This window comes from Myotis yumanensis, unplaced genomic scaffold (genome assembly GCF_028538775.1).
Source record: "Myotis yumanensis isolate MYYU_CA2020_CCGP unplaced genomic scaffold, mMyoYum1.0.hap1 SCAF_6, whole genome shotgun sequence".
NCBI classification, from domain to species: Eukaryota; Metazoa; Chordata; class Mammalia; order Chiroptera; family Vespertilionidae; genus Myotis; species Myotis yumanensis.
The window spans coordinates 24,640,342-24,664,267 of record NW_027223757.1 but is presented as its reverse complement, the minus strand read 5'-3'; the positions used below and the strand labels follow the sequence as shown (position 1 = coordinate 24,664,267).

The 23,926-nt window shown below is 40.2% G+C and overlaps 1 protein-coding gene and 1 long non-coding RNA gene across 2 annotated transcripts in view; one reads left to right on the top strand and one right to left on the bottom strand.

Moving 5' to 3' along the window:
• Positions 1-23,926, bottom strand: part of LOC139012202 (uncharacterized) — a 76,362-nt gene that overhangs the window by 52,328 nt on the left and 108 nt on the right. The window lies entirely within an intron of this gene.
• IL20RA (interleukin 20 receptor subunit alpha) overlaps positions 23,607-23,926 on the top strand; it is a 31,757-nt gene continuing 31,437 nt past the window's right edge. Inside the window, exon 1 of the mRNA XM_070417765.1 lies at positions 23,607-23,814. The gene's annotated coding sequence lies outside the window, so the exon portion shown is untranslated. The remainder of the gene's footprint in view (positions 23,815-23,926) is intronic.

Here is a 23,926-nt window from a genome sequence, read left to right as displayed (position 1 = left end):
CCTTCTGATACAAGGCTAGTGACCATATGCTATTGTTATGTGATTTACACATAGGAATCTGTGATTAATACTGAAACACATCTACCTACACATGCAGACACGATCACATGCACATGTACACATGTGTACAAGCATATGCAATGTTTCTGCTGCTCTCTTACCAGGATTTCAGAGGGATTTCCATTTTTTAAAAAAATATATTTTATTGAGTTTTTACAGAGAGGAAGGGAGAGGGATAGAGAGTTAGAAACATCAATGGGAGAGAAACATTGATCAGCTGCCTCCTGCACACCCCCTGCTAGGGATGTGCCCACAACCAAGGTACATGCCCTTGACCGGAATCGAACCTGGGACCCTTCAGTCTGCAGGTCGACGCTCTATCCACTGAGCCAAACCAGTCAGGGCAGGGATTTCCATTTAATCTCACTTGAGGTCTGGAGGGGGTTAGGGAATGAGAGAGGAAGTCACTGGTCCCATGGGAAACTGAGCTTGGGTGAAACCTCTCAAACTGGAAGAAAGAAGCCACCCAGGACCCAGCTAACTCCTCTGAACTGAAGTGCCATCCTGAAGAGCTAAGAAATATAAAATTAAGCTTACTATCATTCTAATGATAGATGTGTTTGAGCGTATTTTCCTTGAAAAGTTGTGATCTCAATATGAGGTCTAAATATGGTAACACAAGGGTGTTAACCAAAACATGTTGAGTAAAAATAGCGTTTCTTCAGACACAATGGTGCCTGTTCTATTTTGTAAGCTGCAGACGTACTTTCTTCAAGCTAACCTGTCAATTTATCTGAGTGTATGGAAGGAATACAGCACTCCTGGCTTAGAATAAGGAATTTATGGACTGAAGGTAGAGAAGGGGGCTCAGTTTTTGCCTCTTTGTAGACACACAGCGCACTACTGACCTCCCGTGGCTGTATTTCAAGGTGCCATCTTCACTTAACACCAGCTTCCTTTGAGGGTCAAACAGCAACTGCCGGAGAGGTCCCTGAGCAGGATGTTCCCTGTGCCTCTGTGTCATCTTTGGGAAGCTGGCGGTCATTGTAGTTGAATGTGGAAGTGCTGAGCTAATAAGCCCAGCTTTGCTCTGCTTGAAAGCCACAGTCCACATCTTTTGAGTTGCCCAAGCCTTCACCCACAGCACAACCTCTGTATTTTGTTTGTTTACATTCATTGAGCACCTATTATATTTGGGTGTTCTGACAGATGTTTAACCTAAATTGTCTCATTTAATCATTGCAATAATTGTTATCCCCATGTTATAAATGAGATAACTGAAGTTCAAAGAACATAAAAAGGGATTTTGAAAAAATAATTCACATCTTCTTCCCCATCTTCAAGGTCTGCTAACATCTCCATGAAGGTTTCATAACCGCCTGGCATACAGAAACCACACCCACTCAGAACGTTAGTACTCAGCATATTCTGCTTCGTATTATTTTTATGTGTTTGGTAAGAACTTTGGGTGGTGTCTGGATGGGAGAGGTGTGGGTCTGTAAATCCAGAACAGAACATCTTCCAGGGGCTGAAACTGCACGTGTAGGAGAGGACAATAGTGATGGCTGAAGTTGCCAATTGCTCACTGTGTGTTGGGGATGGGACATCTCAAATGCTTTATATGTTCTACTGTTTGAATCTTTATACCAACCCCACAATGTAGGTATGTAGGTATTATTAATATCCCTGTTTCACAGGTGAAACTAAGGCACTGAGCAGTTAATTAAAAGTCATTATGGGTTGAATTGTGTCTCCAAAATATTCATATGTTGAAGTCTTAACAACCAATATATCAGAATGTGATCTTATTTGAAAATAGCATCATTGCTGATGTAATTTTTTAAGATGGGGGTTATACTGCAGGAAGGTGGGCCACTCATCCATTATGAGTGTGTCCCTATAGAAAGAACACATTGTGAAGACACACACACACACAAACACACACACACACCCACGTTGAGTAGCATGTAAAGACTAGCATTATATTGCTATCAAGGAACACCAAAGATTGACAGAAAACCACAAGAAGCTAGGAGAGAGTCATGAAACAGATCCTCTCTCACAGTCCTGTGAACAGATTATTTTAACTCTTCCTTTCCAACTGGATACTTTTTATTGTTATTGCCTAGTTTCTATGATTAATAAAGTGGCAAGAGTGAGCATCCTTGTTTTGTTCCTGATCTTAGAGGAAAAGCTTTCACTATTGAGTATATTTGCTATGGGTTTTTTCCTAAATGGCTTTTATTATGGTGAGGTAATTTCCTTCTGTTCCTAGTTTGAGTGATTTTTATCATTAAAGTCTGTTGAATTTTGTCAAATGCTTTTCTGCACCCATTGAGATAATCATGTGGGCTTTTTTCTTTATTCTGTTAATGTGGTGAACAGGCATACCTCTTTTTATTGCACTTTACTTCATTACACTTTACATATATTGCATTTTCTACAAATTGAAGGCAAGACCTTCCACCAATAAAAAGATTACAACTCACTTTATTATTTTGATACTCACTGTAGTGCAGTGGTCTGGAACTGAACCCACAATATCTCCAAGGTATGCCTGTATTACATGGATAGAAATATCCTTGCACTATAGAAATAAAATGCATTTGTTCATGGTGTTCAATCCTTTTTTAAAAAAAGATATTTTTATTGATTTCAGAGAGGAAGGGAGAGAGAGAGATAGAAAATCAATGAGAGAGAATCATCGATCAGTTGCCTCCTGCATGCCCCCTTCTGGGGATTGAACCGCAACCTGGTATGTGCCCTGACAGGAAATCCAACCGTGATCTCCTGGATCACAGGTTGACGCTCAACCACTGAGCCACACTGACTTGGCAGTGTTTAATCCTTTTAATATGCTGCTAAATTCAACTTGTTAGTATTTTGTTAAGGATTTTTGAATCAATGTTTGTAAGGGATATAAGACTGTGGTTTTCTTTCTTAAAGTGTCTGTCATTGGCATCAGAGCAATGATGGACTCATAGAATGAATTAATAAGCATTCCCTCCTTTTCAATTTTTTAATAAAATATTTGAGAAGGACTGATATTCATTCTCTAAATGTTTAGTGGAATTCATCTGAGAATTTTGATTACTGATTCAATCTCCTTACTATTCAAATTTTCTATTTCTTTGTGATTCAGTCCTCATAGGTTTGTGTGGTGTTTTTTGTTTGTTTTTTGTTTTGTTTTGTTTGTTTTTGGAATTTCTTCATTTCATTTAGGTTAGATGACAAAATAATGTTCTTCTTCGTCTCTTTGTACTGATGTAAAGTCTACTTCATTTGATATTAGCCTAGCTACCTTGCTGGAGGCAAAGACCAACAAGTAATTAACATATAAATGCAAGCAGTCTGTCAGAAGGCTGATGGACTTTGATATTCAGCAAGGGCTGAGAATCAGCATTGTATTACCCTGCTGCTGGCTGAATGGCTGAAGGAAATCCCCTAACCTGATAATCCTTTATTGTTTACCAAACCTTAGCATTGATATCTGTTTGCTTTGCTATAGGGCAAATGTATATTCTAGTAAATAAAAAGCTATGGGTCAGGAGATTCAGAGAGCCATTTCACTAGAGAAGGGCCTCCTCCTGGTTCCCCCAATGCCTTCCAAATTCATATTTCTTATCTAGTATATCCATTTGCGTGTGGCCCCTTCTCCAGATTCTGAATCCTTGCTGCAAAAGGTTGCGGCACCACCCCTGCTCTCTTTTGTTACTATTTATATGGAACATCTTTTTCCATCCTTTCACTTTCAATTTATTTGTGTCTGGATTTAAAGTGAGTCTCTTATAGATAGCATATTGTTGGATGGTGTGTTTCTATTCATTCTGCCAATCTCTGTATGAAGATTTTAATCTGTTTATTGGAGATTTAAATCCATTTGCATTTAAGTAGCTACCAATAAGGAGGAACTTACTTCTGTCACTTCCCTATTTGTGTACTATACACTATAATTTTTTTGTCCCTCATTTCTTATATAACTGTCTTATTTCGTCTTTATTTTTGGCAGTGAAACACTTTTCTCTCTCATTTCTTCTTGTGTGTATTCTATAACTATTTTGTTTGTAGTTATCATGGAAATTACATTTAACATTTAAAGTTATTATAACATTCTAATTTAAATTTATACCAGTTTAACTTCAATAACACATAAAAACTGTTCCTTTACAGTTCTATCCCCACCCCTTCTGATTGTTGATGCCACAAAATTACATCTTTATAAACTGTGTGTCCAAGTATATAAACTAATATTTCTTCTAAATACATTAGTCTCCTAAATATCCTTTAATAGACACTGGATTGTTTCCAGTTTGGAGCTATGACAAATAAATCTGCCATGACCATATGTCTTTGTATGCACATATGTTTTCATTTCTCTTAGGAGTAGCAGAATGTCTGAGTTTACGGTAAGTATATGTTTAACTTTTAAAGGAACTGCCAAACTATTTTCCATAGTGATATAACTTTACACATTTCAACCAAGAGTGTGAGAGAGTTCTGGTTGTCCCATATCCTCCTCAGGAATAGCTGACAGTGCCATTTTTTCTATTGTAGCCATTCTAATGGGTGTGTAGTGGTACCTTGTGTCTTTAGATTGCATCTCCCTAATGATTAATGATGCTGTGTGTGTTTGTACATGCTTATTTGCTGCATCTTCTTTGGTATATCTTACTTTCAATCTCTGATCTATCAATTCCATTTAATTCTCATGACTCTCTGAGCATCTCTTCTGGATTTTCCCCCCATAATTCTTTTCTTTCTGATGTGATTTAAATTCTACTTATTACCTGGATCAAGCCCTGATTCAAACTTTTGTGGGTCACTCTAGAGTAAAAGAAATTTGATGATTGTAGTAAACTGGGGGGTGGGAGGGGAGGGGCGGAGTAAATAACTCTTTTTTACAAAAAGAGTTGACACAGTCTCTGATATTAATGGGAACTATTTCTTTACTTCCTGTGAAGCAGGCCGTTCTCTGTCCCTTTAACTGGTCAATCTAGGAAGAATAACTAGACATTCTCACTCGCACTCTGCCTTTCTTCCTCTTGGGAGTGAGTCAGTCTGAGAGCAGGAACTCAGCTCGGCTTCTGGCTCCTAGGAGTCTGCCACCATCCAGCATTGCTCAGGCCTTGGGGAAGTTAGCCTGCCTGTGGGTTCATAGTGAGCCCATTTGGCTCCCAGATGATGCTACACCCTCCACTTTAGACTCATCGGTAATGAAGGTGTTACTTTTACTTCAATATTTGCCTTCTGGTTTCCTTTTCAACTAATTTAGAACTTATACAAAAAGAGGGCATTATCTTTTGAGGACCTCACCAACTGGCAGCCTAAATAGAATCTGCAATCAGCAGAGTCTCAAAGAAGGTTTTTCCCTCTTGCTAAATACCGCACAGCCTCTGCCGCTGCTCAGAATATGGTCTGCAGAATAGCAGCGTACCTATTACCTGGTGCTTGTGACATGTGCACCACATCGGGCTCCAACCACACTAACTGCAGTGGAATCTGCATTTCAATAGGACCCAGAGGTGATTCATACATACATTAAAGTTTGAGTAGCAAGGCTCTAGAGCAGGGGTCCTCAAACTTTTTAAACAGGGGGCCAGTTCACTGTCCCTCAGACCGTTGGAAGGCCGGACTATAATTTAAAAAAAAAACTATGAACAAATTCCTATGCACACTGCACATATCTTATTTTGAAGTAAAAAAACAAAACGGGAACAAATACAATATTTGTATTTGCATGTGGTCCGCAGGCCATAGTTTGAGGACCCCTGCTCTAGAGAGCTAGTAGCAAATATTAACAAGAGCAAGCATTGCTTTCTCCCAATTCAATGTTACATTATAAGTTTAATTTGTAGTTATTTCATTGTTTTTTTAAAATCATTTTAATTAACTTATGAATTATGTTTTGGATTGTACAACAAATTTCTCTGCGAACTTTTTCAATAGTAATAAAATTGTATAAATATAGAACAATTGTGTAAGTTCATAGCACAACTTGCATTTTAAAAGGACAGTAAAATACTTTACATAATAGAAAAATAGATGAATTATATTAAACAGATTTATGTTTGTTTTCTACAGTATCTTGGTTTCCAGTCCATAGTTTAGTTTTGCTGAACACAGAGGGCCATCAACGCTCCTCCAAGTGGAATAAACACTTTCCTATGAGTCTTTATGAAAGTCTCATTCACATTTTTGGCCGCGATTCACCACATTTGACAGAATAGGGTGAGAAGCAAAGGAAAATGTGACTCATTTCTTTTTTTCAACAGACTGTCAGCCCGAGCCTTACCACGTATATTTCAAGATCATCTTGTTGTAAGATAATAAGACCTTATGTTTGTGTGGTGTGCTACCATCAGCAAAGTGTCTTCCCATTTATTATCTTGTCTCATCCTCCCACTAACTGGCAAGGTGGGTGACATTAAGCTTCTTCTACAATGGGTACGGTCAGGCACACTGAGGTTGACTTGCCTGAGATGCAAAGTGGTAAAGGGCGGAGCAAGAAAGGGTGGACAGTCCATTATTCTGACTCCAGGCCCCCAGTTATCTCCAGATGGGACCTAGGTTTGAATGTGTTCTGCTCCATAAAACTTGAATCTGATTATGAGTATACAAAGACTAACAATGATAGAATAACTACCATGTCCTGACACTGCTTTAAATGTTTTACCTTTGACAATTTACAAGTATTAACATTGAATTCTCACAACAACCCAATAATGTAGTTAATTTCATTATTCCCCTTATACAGATAATATGTATCCATATATGCCCTTGGCTTTGGGTTCTAAGAAAAGCTATCAATACAATGTCAAAAATTATCTTCTATGAAATTACAAACTTTAGTTATCTTTATTAACTAGAATAAGTACATCAGTTTGGGTAATAAATGACTTTAGACATGAAATGACATATATTCAATGGTGTACTGGTAAATATCTCAAAACTAGCTTTCTGGGAGAAAAGGCCCAATTTGTATATCTTGCCAATTTCTGTGGTGTAACTATTTCCATTATGGCCAGTTTCAAGCTACCAGGTTGACATCACTCAACCTGGATCTGGGAAGATATATGAACAATCAATTCTTACAAACTGGTTCTGACATATTACTGGTCCAGGGTCATGTATAACCCATATTTAAGCTGGTATTCTACAGATTCTTGAGTAAGCCTAAACTGCTTTGATTTTAAAAATATGTTATAGTTTTTTGTTTTGTTTTGTTTTAAATTTTGTTTTATCTGACAAGTTTTTGAATCCCTAATAATTTTTTCAAGTGTTTTTCAGAGTGAGTTATACTGATAGTCTTTTGACAGCATGAAGACCGGACATAAGCCACTAAGTCAAAAGTTGCCAAGCATTTTTGTAATGGGCCAGTACTATATGGCCTAAATACTTATGTCCCCCCAAACAAATTTATATGCTGAAAATCTAATGCCCATGGTGATGATATTAGGAAGTGGGGCCTTTGGGAAATGATCAGTCATGAAGGTGGTGCTGCCCTCATGAATGGGGTCAGTGACCTTACAAAAGAAGCTGTGAAATCTAGCTCACCCCTTCCACCATGTAAGGACACCTGGATACATCTGCCACTGGGAAGAGCCCTCACTTGACTGTGTTAACCTCTGATCTTGGACTTTCAGCCTCCAAACCTATGAGAAATAAATTTCTGTTGTTTCTAAAACACCAAGTCTGTGGTGTTTTATTATGGCAGCTCGAATGGACTAAGGCAGCAAGATAGGAAATGCTTTAGGCTCTGCAGGCCGCATACTGCCTCTGGCGCATAATCTTTGTTTTTACAATCCTTTAAAAATACAAATATTATCCTTAGCTCTTGGGCTAGTCAAAAATAGCTCGATTGTACTCAGAGACTAGATTTGGTCCACAAATTAGAGTTTGCTGATCCCTTCTCAAAGCGTTGAGAAAGCACGCAGGGGAAAGAAATGAGAATGGTCATGTGGTCAGATACTCCTGCTCTATACTGCATCAGTAATTTTGGCAGGTCACAGCCTTCTACTTTACAGCATTATATGGGTTAAATGAATTAATTCCTGAGAGCTCTTCTTAAAGTATAATGTTTCAACAACCATAGGAAATAGTATTACCCATGAAATACGGCAACTATAATCCCAGTTTAATAGAATGTGTACCCAGAGCAGAAAGTACCAACTCTTTAAATGGAAGTCCCAACAACAAAGGAAAACCAAAACAGTTAGATCATTATTATAAAAGCTCTGTTGTTCTAAGCCACCCTTGAGGCAACATCCAGGCTTCCTGGCATTGAATAACTGCTGCAACCTCAGCTTGACTTAGCACTAGTTAAGGCGCTGACATTGTATGTAGTTGGTGCTCAGTTTATACTGAATGAATTAATAATCATATCTGCCGGAAGCCAGTTCCAGCATGTCAGCAGGGATGAATCATCTGGAAATGGCTAAGGGCATTTCCCCAAACCTCAGGATGCATTAAAATAATTGCTTACTGCCAGACAGCTAAGGGCATCTCAGCCTACACGTTATTGCCTCCTACTGGCCAAACACCTGAACAGCCAGCCATAGGCAGTTTCCCCAATCCGACAATGGATTCTGTATATCTAAACCTACCCTTTGATATGTATATCTACCTTGCCTTAGGACAATTTGTGTTAATAAAAAGCAAGGGGTCCTGAGACAAGGGAGAACTTGGTTTCTTTAGTCAAGCTCCTCTGGCCCCTCAAATGCCTTTCAAAATTATGTTTCATCTCTGGACTCTTGATTAATCTATGCACAGCGCCTTCTCCAGATTCTTGAACCCTTCTAGATGCTGGATTAAGACCACCGGCATTAATAGCCAATAGCTAAGCCCCCACCTTCTGTGAATCACAGCTCTCCCAAATCACAGTTCTAAACCATCTACTCAGTCAGCCACCTGCCTATCCCGACACCAAGAGGATGTTTGGAGATGTTTCCCTGGGTCAGTGATAAGAGAGAAATGAAGAGAACACCATGTATAAGATACCCAACCATCCACATTTGTTAAATAGATGTCTGATTTTCTTTACATTCTCAAAGTCAAAATATTATAATTATATTCCACTGATAGTTATTTTTTAAATAAATAAATAAACGGAAGAAATCTCACTTTTGAACTGACTGTGAAATCCAATCCGACAATAAGGAGGTGTGTCCCATGAGCTGGGTTGATATGAGAACATTCGAGGACAGAGGTGATATTAAGCTCCACTTCTCTTTCATTATTATTTAATGTTCAGACAATGTGTCATTATTTGCAAATGCTTTATAACCAAGAAACACTTTATGACCAAGGTTTTAGAGTTTTAAATTTTAATGTCTAAATCAAAACCCATTCATTTCAATTCTACTGTCTCAGAAACCCGCCACCTTCACTCTTTAGAGTGAGCTGGGACCCCCCCTTTTTAACTTCAAATAGGAATAGTACTATGTACTTGAGATATGTTTCTACTTCTTTGTATTAAGTAAAGTTTCTTACTATATGGACAATGAGTGAAAAGATGGTAAAGACAGATTGAAGAATCTAGTTTCAGAGAAGGCAAACTTTTCCCCCAGATGTCATAGAGAAAAACTGTGCTTTTTAGCTCTCAATAAAAACTGGGAAAGGGAATTTGGCACTGAATTATAATATGTGCTAGAATCCAAAGAGACACCATAAAGTCCCACTGAACATAGGAGCTAAAATAATTAGGGAAGCTTATATTGAAATAAATAGAAAGGGATCTTCATAGACCAATTCGAACTGGTCGGTATATTTTTACAGAGTTATGAAATCATGCAGCATTCAGTTATAGTTCACATTTATTCATCTCCAATGAAGCCATGTCATAACCAGGAAATTCACTTCCAGTAAAAGAAGGATGGAAACGCCACAAAATAGTGATATTTAAATGAAATGAGTGAGTCTAGAATTTCCAAAAAATCAACTCTGATGGATTAAAAGAAATGAAATTAAGATGCTTCTAACCTTACATAATTGATTCTAAAATATGTAGCACTAGATTTATATTACCAAATTTCACAGTATATATAAAAACTATACTAGTGCTTATCTTCACCATTCCACTGTGAAATTAAATAATAGCAACTGTCAATGCTCAGTGATTTTGTCCATATAAATTAGCCATTTTCTGAATTATCTACAGCAACCCTTTACTAACAGACTCATTTTATTCTCTGCTACTCTCTATATATGAAACATCTTTCTTGCCATCCCCTGGTAGCCCCAAGAAAATAAATTAATTTACAAATTAATCTAAGCCTGTGTTTCCCAAACTTTGCTCCAAGCTATACTATTCTTGTAAGATGTTCTATTAAAAAAGAGGTTCGTCATCAAGTAAATTTGAATACACACTGTCTGATTCCACTCTTGGTAATGCACAATGTGCCTTGGATTTTAAAACCATGGATAGTTTTGAGTTTTTCCCCTCATGTAATACCCCACGTTTACAGAATACTTTTGGGGGGGAAACTTCTATAAATAAACTATGAGGGAGAAAAAAAACAACTGATAATAAATTCCAAAGATACACCTCAAAGCCAAACTTTAGAGTACCAGAATCTCATACACCCAACCCTGGGCCCTGAGGCTTGTGCCAACTCATTCCATACTTTGACATGCCTTGCCCCAGCACCACAAGGCCTCTCCCCTTTAAACAATGCTGATAGGTAACTAGGGTGGGCTGTTGGAGAACTAGAGGGGAGAGGCCTGATGGGCATTTCCTGTCAGCTATCATTCAGTTACCAGGGTGCATTAAAAAATTAGATTATCAGGGAAGGAGGAAAATAAAGGGAATCTGGTCATTCTGCCTCACACTTTCCCTTTCTGCCTTTAAAGATGACTAGGTGACCCAGTAAAACTGCTGTATATTTTCTCCTGTGACTTAGCTAAGTCTGCAAACTGAAACTCAGTAGACAACTTGATAGAATACAAGGCAGCAAACATTTAAATATCATTAACTTACAGACATGCTGCATGAGATCACGGATATATTCTCATAGAACAACAAGATTAATTTGAAGCAAGAAAAGTCACAAACTAACGTCCTTTTTATTATTATTATGCTAGGCAAGGTGTAAAAAGAAAGTGCTGCTTCAATGAAACAGAAAAGGACTCAGATATTCTCATATTTCTTTTCTGAGCCTGGATTTGAGCGGGGCCATTCCATCTGATTGTAATTCCTGTAAGTAAGCAGATGTTCAGGCAGCACAACAAGAATTATAATAATCGATGTGGGATGTTCCTAAGATGTGAGTTAATGCTTTCAAACCCATAAAGCTTGCGATTTTATTGAGATGAACCGCATTACAGACCCACATGCAAGCATGTGCTCATCAAAATTACCTCAACTGAATCAACAGCTCAGCTCATTTGTGCCACCTGACCTTCTGGAACTGACCTGTGAGATGCATCCTCAAATCAATTTCTTCCTCCTAAGGATTAAAATTGATATAGAAAAATATAGACAACCAGCAGTGATGCTTTTTCAGGTTCAGATTTCTTGACCTAAAACAAATATGGGGGTTGGAGAGCTGGGGGTGGGTGGAGGGATTAAGCAAAAAAATAAAAAAGAGGACTCATGGACTTGGACAATAGTGTGGTGATTGCAGGGGGTGGTGGAAGGGGGCACAGAGGGGATAAATGGTGAAAAATAAAATAAATTTTAAAATAAAATAAAACATATATGGGAAACAAGGTAAAGTGCACTGCCAAAAGGAAGAGATTTTAAATTATAATTCGCTGCTTCCCTAATGTTTCAAAGGATACTTCCAGAGATGACTAGGTAAGAGAAAGGAGGGGGGACAAATGGAAAAACTCATAACAATAAACTGATATCCACCTATTGTACACAATTGATTGAGAACTGGCTTTGGTCCTAGCAAGCAGACTCTAAGCGGGGATTCTGGAGATAGACTGACCACTGACCAGTTTGCAATAAGGAGACCACAAAGGGTGCTAAGTGGAGAAGTGATATGCTGGCATTTTCTAGGGAACAAGTGTCAAAACATTTAACAATGGTGACATGGGGTAGGGTAACATGAAGGCAATGCACAGGCTCAGGCATTTCAGAGGTACAGTGGACATCATTGCTATCAGCGCTATGGAGTAGGGGAAACCTGATCAATCTAGGGGACTGGCTTCACTGCAGAAGTGACTGTAGTTGAAGCAGACAATGAAGGGTGCGTGTGTATGTGAAGGGGACGAAGGGATGGTTACAGAAGCTTCCAGCCAAAGGAAGCAGCATCTGCAGAAGCTCTGATGAGGAAAAGTGGCTGGCAAGCACAGGAACTGAGAAATGGCCAATAGATCTCTAGGGAGTGGAGAAGAAACAAGGTGAAGGATGGTGCCAGGTGAGGCTGGAGAAACAGGTAGGGGCCAAATCACAGCCATGGTGGAGACTACGGCTCCTATCATAAGAGTAATGAGACACGGTTCTCGTAGCAAGAAAGCTACAAGATCAATTTGCCTTAAAAAAAATTCTCTTTGGCAAGCTGCGAACCGACTGGAGAGAGCCAACATGGGCGTGCAGCAAACAGCCTCTTCAAGGCGGCTGCAGGAGCTGGCATGGGGGTGCGGTGGCACTCACTAGAGGCTTATTTACTCACCGTACTACCAACACCATGTGGGAGATTTCCCTCTAGTTTAAAATCTTAATTTCTATTTAAACACTAGAATACGAGCTCCACAGTAAAGGGGACGTTATGTGGTGTGGCACTGCTGTGTCCCCAGCTCCTAACGCAGAGTTCAGTAATTAGAAGGTGGTACTCAGTAAGTAATTGTTGAATCATTGAATTTTAAAGGAAGTACTCCTAATGGGAGGATAGAGAGTTCCTATGGATCACTCATACCTTGATATGAATGGTAAATGTGAGCACATGCCCAAAGCGGGCAGGGAAGAAGCAATGGGGAAGGAGGCTGTGGCAACTTGCTTACTTCATTACATTGACATTTATATTGTAAGTATGGGAGATGAACAGGTAATGCCTTAGGTTGAAAATCTTATAGGGACTGGCTAAAGATATAATTCTGAGTCAAACTGTAATCTTGTGTGGTTAAGAAGTTCTTTCAAAATGACAGCAACTCTTATGTTTTGGTCATTAAACCTTGTTTTTCATTTCTTGGTTTCTTTTTTTTTTTTTCCAGTGGAAGGATTTTTGTGTTATCTTTGAATGTAATCTTACCCACCTGTGGAACCCCAATGATTTCCAGTCCTTGCTTACAGGTCTGGGCCTGCAGAAGAGTGAGTCAGTCACTCTTGACTGAAAGGTAAATGGCTCCGTGTTCCTTCTGAGCACTGTTCTAGGGCGGAGACTAAAACTGAGATCACTCATCTCTTCTAAACCTTTCTGTGCTGCTCAGATCTGAAAATCAATTTTATGGGGGAAAAGTAAGTGATCCCCTAATGAGCAGGCCTGTGTCGGGGTTGTAAACTGGGACATTGCATACTCATGTGTGGATAGGCCTATAGGACACCAGACTCAGAAGCATGATAACAGTGACATCCAGTGGCTGGCTGGGCACACTTCTGAGGGGCCAGGCACACAGGTGAAGAATGAATGGAGCTCACAGTGCTCTGGATCCTGACTTTCTGCTTTTGTCCTTCGAAGCCTGGGAATCCTTCGAAACTCCAGGAAGATTCTGAACTCAGACTAACCAGGCTCTACCAATATCCTTCCATATTCTCTCCTGGGTTTTTACTTTCAGGACAATCATCTCTCTCTAGAGTTGCACTGTTTTAAGTTGCATCATAAATGTTAATAAATGACAATGTTCAACATCTGAGAAAATGCAAAATTACATTGTAGTTTTAAAAATAAAGTTCAGAGGGAAGGCGGGGTGGGGGTTGGTAAGAGAGCAACCAAAAGACTTGTACGCATGCATATAAGCATAACCAGTGGACACAGACAATAGGGGAGTGAGGGCCTGTGCTGGGAGGCAGAAGTAGGCTGGGAGAGGTCAATGAGGGGAAAAGGAGACATATGTAATACTTTCAACAATAAAGAATTTAAAAATAAATAAATAAATAATAAAGTTCTTATTTCAAAAAATAAAAAAATAAAGTTTGTCATTCATTCAATACATGTTTATTGTGTACCTACTAGGTGCCAGCAGTGAGCAAAAGAGGTATTCTGACCCTCTTTGAGGTTACATTCTTATTGGAGAAGACAAACAGTGATGTATACAAACATTATGCACACACACCTATAGACATCCCTTAATGCCAAGTCATGGTAAATGCTAAAAAGAAAAGTGAAACAGGTAAGGGCATAGAATTTGACAAAGGGATTGGTGCTATTTTGAATGGTGATCTGAAAAGGTCTCTCTGAGGACATTTGAACAAAAACCTGAATTGAGGCGTCAGATCACGTATATATCAGGGGATGAGCATTCCAAACACAGAGAAAGGCAAGTGATAAAGGTAACTATTGTGTGAAATCAAGATTCCAGAGGAAATTAAAAATAAGATTGTATGTAGTTACATAAAAATAATCTATAACAATAAAAGCATAATATGCAAATCAACCAAATGGCCGAACAGCGGAAGGACCATTCAGATGACCTTCTGGACAAAGCCAGGGCTTCAAAGGCCTACTCCTGCACAAATTTCATGCATTGGGCCTCTAGTTATATATAAAAGCAATTTAATTCTATTTCTAAAGATGAAAAGAAGTTATGAGCCTAAGCTCAACTTTCATACTTTAGACAGGAGAGTGCATACGTTAATTACAGTTAAGCTTTAGAAATTCAGACCGAAAGTAAAAATAGTGTCATATAATTACAAAATGCCACTATTTACAAATAATTTATTTCAATGTAAAAGCAAAGAGTCAAGAATGTGGATAGTAGCATACTCTTCAGATCTAAATTCCTTAGATTACCCAGCAGAGGGAACTATGCTACAACAGAGTAAAGCCAAACTACCTCCAGATTTGGACCAAAATAGATTATTAATGTTGTAGTGTTGTCTTTCTTACCAGAAAACAGGACTCTTTAGTTTCTTTTCACATACTCTGGCTAATTAGCATGTCTAGCAGGTGCAGCCACCAGCTGAATTATTACAGCAACAGTTGTTGCATTGAGAACTATTTCGGTGATCATGCATGCCAAAGTCATTCAACATTTGCAAGGATTTTCATCTTCTTTATTACCACTATTATTTATAGTACTGATTGAAGTAAAATTCTGGGGCTATTTATAAACCCTTCCAGAAGTCATTGTTTTTATTAAGAGTACTGTTTCCATTTTCCATAGTAGCTCTCAGTCTCACAACAGAAAAGAAATGATCAAAAGAACATCACAAATCCCTTACTTAAAAATGCTCTTGCCCTAGTGGTTTGGCTCAGTGGATAGAGCGTCAGCCTGCAGACTGAAGGGTCCCAGGTTCAATTCTGGTCAAGGGCACATGCCCGGGTTGCTGGCTCGATCCCCAGTGTGGGGCATGCAGGAGGCAGCCGATCAATGATTCTTTCTCATCATTGATGTTTCTATCTCTCTCTCCGTCTCCCTTCCTCTCTGAAATCAATAAAAAATATTTTTTTTAAAAATTTTTCTTGAAATTAAGTGAAAGTTGCCTAGTATCCAGAATATAGAGAGAATATTCTATACATATAGTCTTCTAAAATTGTTCTAATTTTGTCTTCACATGTAGTTCCTGAATCGGTGTGTTAGGGCTGCCATAACGAAGTGGCTTAACTGACAGGGATTTATTGTCTCACAGTTCTGGAGGCCGGAGACCTGAAATCAGGGTGTTGGCAGGGCTGGTTCCCTCTGAGGTCTGTGAGGGGAACTCTGTTCCATGCCTCTCCCTAGCTTCGGGTGCTTTCTGGCAATCTTTGTGTTCCTGGGCTTGTAGATGCATGACCCCAATCTCTGCCTTTCTGTTCGCATCGCATTCTCCCCATGTGCATGTTTGCATCCAAATTTTTCCTTTTTATAAGGACACGAGTTATATGGATTATAGACCAACTCTACTCCAATATGACTTCATCCTAACTTAACTAGTTACATCTGCAACAACTCTACTTCCAAATAAGGTCACTTTCTGAGCAACTGGGAGTTAGGACCTCACCCTATGAACCTGAGGGAGAGGGGATATCATTTACCCCATAACAGCTCTTAAATGCACCTTATTTTTGTATGTGGTGTGAAATACGGTAAATACCCAATTTTCCATAATTCACTGAAAATCCCATTCTTTGCCCTCTAATCTAAAATACCCCCTTTGTCATTTACCTAACGTCCATAAATGTCGGACTCTATCTATGGTTTCATTAATCTTTTAGTCTATCACATTTTCTTACTGTAACTTTATAACAAGTCTTCCCCAGCCTCCCTTGCTCCTCACATTTGCAAGGGAGTTAGACTTGGAGTCATATGTTCCCACTCAAAGGATAATAAAACTAACCTTCCCCAAAGCCAAATGTTTGCAATCCAGGGCAGGGACTTTCCCCTTTGCCTTCCTGTGATGAGAATTCATTGATTTTCCAAAGTACTTGTTGACATTAGGGAGACAGTTTCCCTCCCTTTCTCAGACAGTGAGAGTGGCAGCTAAGCAGTGAGTGGCCTGTAAAAACTTCCACATTCCTGATTTGGGGCTTCCTCGGCAGTAGTGCATGCACAGCATCCACGTGGCTCTCATCACATCACTGAGAGAAAAGAATGGAGTCTGGAGAACTGATACAGTTACTGCTGCATATCAGCAGTTCTCAACTGGTGTGCTGCGAGAATTTTTAAAACATGCAATACCTACTTAGTCAGCATCTCTTTTCCCTTCATTTGTGAAATACAAAAAAAAAAAAAAAAAAAAAAATGAGAACATCCAACACAATAGTTGTCTGGTATGACTGAATCAAAATTATACCTATTTTTGTCAGATTGGCAAAAAAAAATTTTGGTGTGCCACAGGATTTTAGTAATTAGTTTATATGTGTCATGAGATGAAAAAGGTATAACTCAGATCTCTGTCCTAGAAACATCATGTTTGCTTTCAGCATAAAAATGAACAAATGTCGATACTGAAAACATATCACAGAACACTCCCAGCAATAAAAAAAAAATGATAAAAACTATTGATACATGTAACAACATGAAGGAACCTCAATGACATTCTGTTAAACAAAAAAAGGCAGACACAAAAGAATACATACCATATGGTTCCATTAATTGGAGGGTAAAGAAGAGTCAAAATGAATTAAATGGTAATGGAAGTCGAAATAGTGATCCCTATATTAGAGAGGTCTGAGAAGGAGAGTGAGGGAATCTTCTGGAAATCTATACTAATAATAGAGGAATATGCAAATTGTCTGGGACGCTGTCACAGTAACAGTAATGACCTAACAGCAGGCTGCATGGGGCGACAAGGCCGGCAGGGGGGTTAGTGAAGGACGACCAAACAACTGAACAGCAGGCTGCTTGGGGCGACCAGGCTGGCAGGGAGAGGAGTTGGGGGTGACCAGGCCAGTGGGGGTAGCAGTTGAGGGCAACCAGGCTGGCAAGGGGGCAGTTGGGGGTGACCAGGCCAGCAGAGAGGGCCAGTTTGGGGCGACCAGGCCAGCAGGGGTGGGCAGTTGGGGCGATCAGGCCGGCAGGCAGAGGCGGTTATGGGTGATTAGGCTGGCAGGCAGGTGAGCAGTTAGGAGCCAACAGTCCCAGATGGTCAGAGGAATGTCCGACTGCCAGTTTAGGCCCGATCCCTGGCCTAAACCGGCAGTCGGACATCCCCCAAGGGGTCCTGGATTGGAGAGGGTGCAGGCTGGGCTGAGGGGACCTCCCCCACCCATGAATGAATTTTGTGCACTGGGCCTCTAGTATTCTATATTCTGAAGTGGGTAACATGGCTGTGTATATATGAAAAGCTTAAGATGGGTGTGTTTTATGACTTTATTTTATGTATACTATGCTTTAATAAAAACAAAAATACTTAAAATAAAACCAAGCCTGTTGTTTTGTGGGAACTAGAAAGTGTATAAGCACAAAACATAGAAGATACTCACATAAGAGAAAATAAGGGCACTTGCTCTACTAGCAAAAAGATAAAGTACAGTGGGGCCTTGACTTATGAGTGTCCTGACTAATGAGTTTTTTGAGATACCAGCTGTCTCTCAGCCTATTTTTTTGCATTGAGTTGATAGAGTAATTTGAGTTAATGAGCTCAGTCACAGAATGAATTAAACTCGTAAGTCAAGGCCCCACTGTAATTAAGATGGGGTGGTATTGGAATAATAATAGACAGGCCAATGGAACATAGTATAGTCTATAAACAGACCCATTCATGTGTGACATTTAGTTTATGAAGAAGATGGAACTAAAGAGCTGCAGAGAAAGGAAGGTTTTTCAGGAAGAAGTGCAGATCAATTGGATTCACATGAAAAATAAAACTTAAACCCCTACTTTATGTTATATATAAAAATAAATTCTAGGCACATCCCAATTTGAAATGTGAAAAATGAAACAGTAAAACTTTTAGGAGATAACTTAGAAGAATATCTTCATGACTTGAGGCTGAGATAAGATATTTTTTTAAATGGGAGAATAGATATAATGATCATAAAAGAAGTAATTGTTAAGTTAGAGTAATTACACTTAAGAACTTCGTTTATCACTCTAGTGAGTAGAAAAGCAAGCCATAACAAGAGGAAAAGTATCTGCAACATATATAACTGCCAAAAGCCTCATAGGCAGCATGTGTAACAAATTCCTTCAAACAAATTAAAAATAAAGACAATCTAACAGGAAAAATAGGCAAGAAACTTGATCAGATCACAACACAAATGGATAATAAATTTACAAAAAAAGTTCTAAATGTCATTAATCATCAGAAAAAATGAAAATTACAATGAGATACCACTACATACCCTTTAAAATGGTTAAAATTATGAAGCTTGAAAATACGAAGTGTTGGCAAGAATGTGGAAGACAAACACTCATTATAGCTGATGAGCAGGTATGTTGTTACTACTACTTTGGCAAACAGGTTTGGCCTTATTAAGGTGAAATTATGTCTCTCCTATGATCCAGCAATAAGACTTCTGGTATGTATCTGGCAGAAACTTGTGCACTTATGCAAGAGACACAATTAGCATTTCAAAACAGCACTATTGTTATTAGCTCCAAACCAGAAACAATCTAAAGTCATCCAAAATGGAATGAATAAACTGTGGCATAGTCATACTTCACAGCAGTACACTACACTACAACTACAAGCAACACCACAGATGACTCTCATAGCATATTGCTGAGTGAGAGAAACAGGTACAAGGGAATGCACACTGATTGGCAAAGAAATGAAGGGGTCGAAGAGGGGCCTTAGGAGGGTTAGCACTGTTCATTCTTAACTTGGGTGATGCTTATCAATGCTTTCTTTCACTTTGGGATAACTCATTGAGCTATTACATCTTATCTTTGTGCATTTTTCTCTCTGTGTATTATACTTCACAATTACAAAATCTTTTAAAATGCATGAACCACTACTCAAGAAAATGGAAAAAAGTTGAGAAACATATGATGAGATCGCATTCCATAGGATTTTAAATATTAGATATTATTTGGACTTAAGCAGACAACATAATATAAAAATTGCTAGTGGCCTCAAATATCCACAGGGGATGGCAGAGTAGACTAAAAGGATTGAAGAAATCTCAGTACCGGATGCTTATTATCTCTCAAAATTTCTCAAATTTGTCCTGACTCCCAATTCTTTTCAGAGAACTGTACCTTGCCAACTCTTTCCCTCTAACTGTCACCTGCCCCCTAACTTTCAGGTTTACTTTGGGAGCAGTCACCTTAGCACATCCTGAACCTGTCCTTGCAATACTTGAGTGCCCAGAAATGAGTATCTGTTACCATTCACAACGGAGTTTACGATATGGAAATCACACCAATGCTGCATTTTCTTAAATTAATAAATACAGTATATACATGTCAATATGTGTGCTATTTCACAGTTCACCCCTCAAAAGTATTTGCTTTATTTTCTTAAGTGCAAAAAGCATATAAGGAAGCCATTAAAAACACAGACTTTGGAATTAGATTAACCAGGATTCAGTTCCAGTTCTGTTACTTATTAAGTGAATAAACTGTCCAAGCATGTTTCCTCATTTTGTAACTCGGGGTAACATGTAATTCACAGAACTGTTTTAAGGATCTGAGAAGGCAGTAAATGTGAAATACCTGGCTCAAAGTAGGAAATCAATAACTTCAGATGATGATGATGATGATGATGGAGGAGGAAGAGAAGGAGGAAGAAAAGAGGATAATTTTGCATTATTAGTATTATTCCTGAAAACCATTTAGAGTTAAACTGGAATAGGAAAAGTTTGTATTTTTTGTTTGTGGTATTAGTGTTGGGATTGGGGGTGGGAGGTATTGAAGTATGGCCTTTCTGATCAGAGAGCCCTAAAATCTATATATTGGGCTCCAAAAATTAAGATCTCAGCATGGTAAATCATGCTGAAGGATTATAATCTTTATGAGTAGAAGACAATATCCATTTAAATGTGTTGAGTCATTTCAAGAATCCCCTGAAGAGTATAACAGGATTTACACTAGGAAGTTCACAGGGTGGGTAAGAATTTAAAGGGACAAAGGAAAGTCCCTGAGGTGAGTTCTGGGTCACAGGTAAAGACAAAAGAAAAGTCACAACTGCATTCTTTAATTGAATGCATGGAAAACACCAACTGAACACCTAGCAGTTGCTCAAGTCACACTCAGCTTACGAAAACCACAGGCATGCTGAGTGCAGAGTGGTGAGTTTAACAAGAATGAGACCCGTGAAATTCTGACTGCTGTCTGCCAAGTGAAAGGGGAACCTGAGGACCAAGGGACAGAGGGAAGGAGGAACACACAGAAGACTACTGGCTCATTGGCCTGTGGGTTGAAAGGTCCCAGGTTCGATTCTGGACAAGGGCATGTACCTTGGTTGAGGGCACATCCCCAGTAGGAGGTATGCTAGAGGCAGCTGATTGATGTTTCTCTCTCATCGATGTTTCTAACTCTCTATCCCTCTCCCTTCCTCTCTGTAGAAAATCAATAAAATTCATTAAAATCAGTTATCTAAAAAAAAAAAAGACTACTGGCTCAGAAGCAAGGGGTAGCCCACTTATGGGGAAAGAACTCCAAGTCCCAGGTACCCTACCCACTTCCACTTCCTAGTGGGAGGGAACAATGAACTGTTACTACTCAAGTTACGAAGGGTCAGGGAGAAGGGATGAAGGGCCATGCATATGTCTGCTTTAACCCCTTTAGGGCCATGAACTATTCATGTTTGAACAGAAATGCATACAGGTCCTAAAGCTTAGATACCAAATAATAATTGACCCAAAATATATTTGTGGCAAATATGAATCATATTTAATCCACTAGACTTAAAATGATAATGATGGAGCTAACTAATGTAATTTACAGTTAGTAAGAACAGCAACTCAAGAGAATGCTGAAACATGAAAATTGAACTGGAACAACCTGAATTCCCGGGTTTTTGTCTCGATGGTTTCGAAGAATGAAGCCACGTATGAAAGGTGATAGGTGAAAAGCTCAGAAACTTATTGCAAGCAGACACTTTATTGCAAGCAGACACTACCTCTAAACTTAAGACTCAGTCCCTCCTGGCCAGACAGAGGGGCTCCTGAGAAGGGTGAGAGCTGCTTTCTTTGTCTTGAGCCATTAAATAGGCTGCAGTTCTTTGTCTGAACCTGACCTCTTCTTATTGGTCATTCTGCTACATAGAATTAGTTTTCAAAGGTCAAAGCCCACATGGTGTCTACACCTTCTCTCCCCCTTATCTTGTTGGGAGTCATTTTTTATTTATCTTATAGCTCTCCCAGTCGTGTTGGCAGAGAAAACCTTATCTTATGGCCCTCCCAGTTACTCAGGTCAGGGCTACTTTTGGCCTAATGTATGGTCTCAGGCCCAAGATACCCTTGGTTTATGGCTGTCTTAATAGCACGGGCCAAGTCTATTTCTATTTGCCTATGCCATTTCTCTATCCTCCGCGCAAGTAAGATAAACACTCTGGCATCTTCCAGTCTCTGTTATGTATTCCTCTTCCATAGACCCCTTTCATTCCTAAAACGTCCTAAACCTGCCTAATTAAACTTCCTAGCTAACCCTGTCAATGCTGATGATGTACTAATCACCCCTAGAGTCTTTCCTAAGACGTTCAATCCTTCCTAAAGTCTTAGTGAACCAGTAAGAGTCCAGCCAGGAAAACAGACCAATTTACTTTAACAAAAGAATTTGCCATGAGGAATTGGTTAAACAGGTGTTGGAGAACTAAAAAAAAAAAAAGTAAAAAGGGGATTCTGAAACTGAGACACAGAGTAACTACAGATAGCAGTTCTAGGGCTGAAGGAACAAAGGGAAGACGAGGGGGTTACATCCTGGAAGAGGAGGCCAGGAAACTGGAACTCAGACCTCTGGGAATGGGGCCCGACCAGCCATCGCTGGTATCTCTGAGGCAGTGCAACAAGGCTGATGTTGGCCATACAGGAAGAAACGGGAAACTGGTAGCTGCTCCAGCCAGGATACAGACCCTGTGGAATATTGCTGACAAGAACAGCAAATAGGAAGCTGTAAGTCTCTGAGCTCCTCCTCTCCCTTTCAGCGCCCCCTATTGGCAGGACCTAAAGGACCCGCTGACAAGAAATGTAGTTTGCAGTCTTAGGTTCTGCATCACAAAGCCAAGTCCTGGCCAGAGGGACAACCTGACCTGGATTCATCCTGTTTCCAATTCTTTCTGGGAAGGGGGCGGTAGCATATTTAGGGGACTCTGAAAATCTCGACCATCCTCTCACTCCCTCCCACCAAAAAAATAAAATCTTTTTTCAATTACTGAAGATTCTTTTTTTCTGAGATAAAAGTAGTTGATCGAATTTTAGGCTCATTTCTCTTTATTTGTACATCTGAAAACAGGTATTTGTGAGGGAAAGAGATGTAACACATCTGAAGTAAATCGTTTATTCTACTTTCAGGCTGTGCCCAATCTTTACAACTCCTTTCAAAGACTGGAGCCGAGCCTGCTCTCAGGTTTTCCTCATGCTATTTCAACACGTTTCTTAATTGCAACCCCTGCCCTTGCCCTCCCATTATAAAGACCATGGGACCTAGAATCAGGCCTGTTTGGAAGTCCCCACGCCACTGCTCAGGAGCTTGGGAGACTTCATCCGGGCTGACACCTCACTTTCTGAGCCTCCCTCTCCTCATCTGTAAAATGGGACAATACCTAATCGCAGTGGCGAGGATTAAATGAAATAAAATACAATGCATGGCGGAGTGCCTGACAGTATAAATAATCCATTTCACTCTTCTTCCAGCACCCATCTTTGACATTTCAAAAGTTTTAGGGAGGTGACCATGAGGATCCCAGAATCACTTTTCACGGTGCGGGCCTCCAGTTTGCTGGAGTGAGGTGTTACCTGGCCTCCCTGGCTGGGAAGATAAACTCTCACACGCTCACAACTTTAACAGTGAGTGGCTGCGGACCGGGAACCGCCTGGACCCTCCCCTCTCCCTGGCATCCCGCTCGGGGCTGCGGCGGGACGCGGGTGGGGCGCGGACCTGGCACCGCCTCCCTGGGCGCTGGGCCTCCAGGAGCGCCGGGCGCAGAGGGGAAGCCGCGCCGCCGCCAGCTGAGGCCCGAGGGGACGTACGACGCTGCTGGCCGCCCGCAGAGATGTGACCCGGCCACGCCGCCTCTGTCGGGCTCCCGAACCCCAGCGAACCTGGCGGCCAGAAGGACCCCGGCGCCTGGCCGCGCGGCCCAGGCGCTGCTGCTGCTGCTCGCGGCCTCGCTGTGGGGACGCGCAGGTAGGTGCATGGCCCCCGGGCACCGCCTGATTCCGGACCCGGTCGTGGCCGAGTTGAGTCCGTCCCGCCCGCGGGTTTTGCTGTCCCGCCCGCGGGTTTTGCTTTTCCGCGA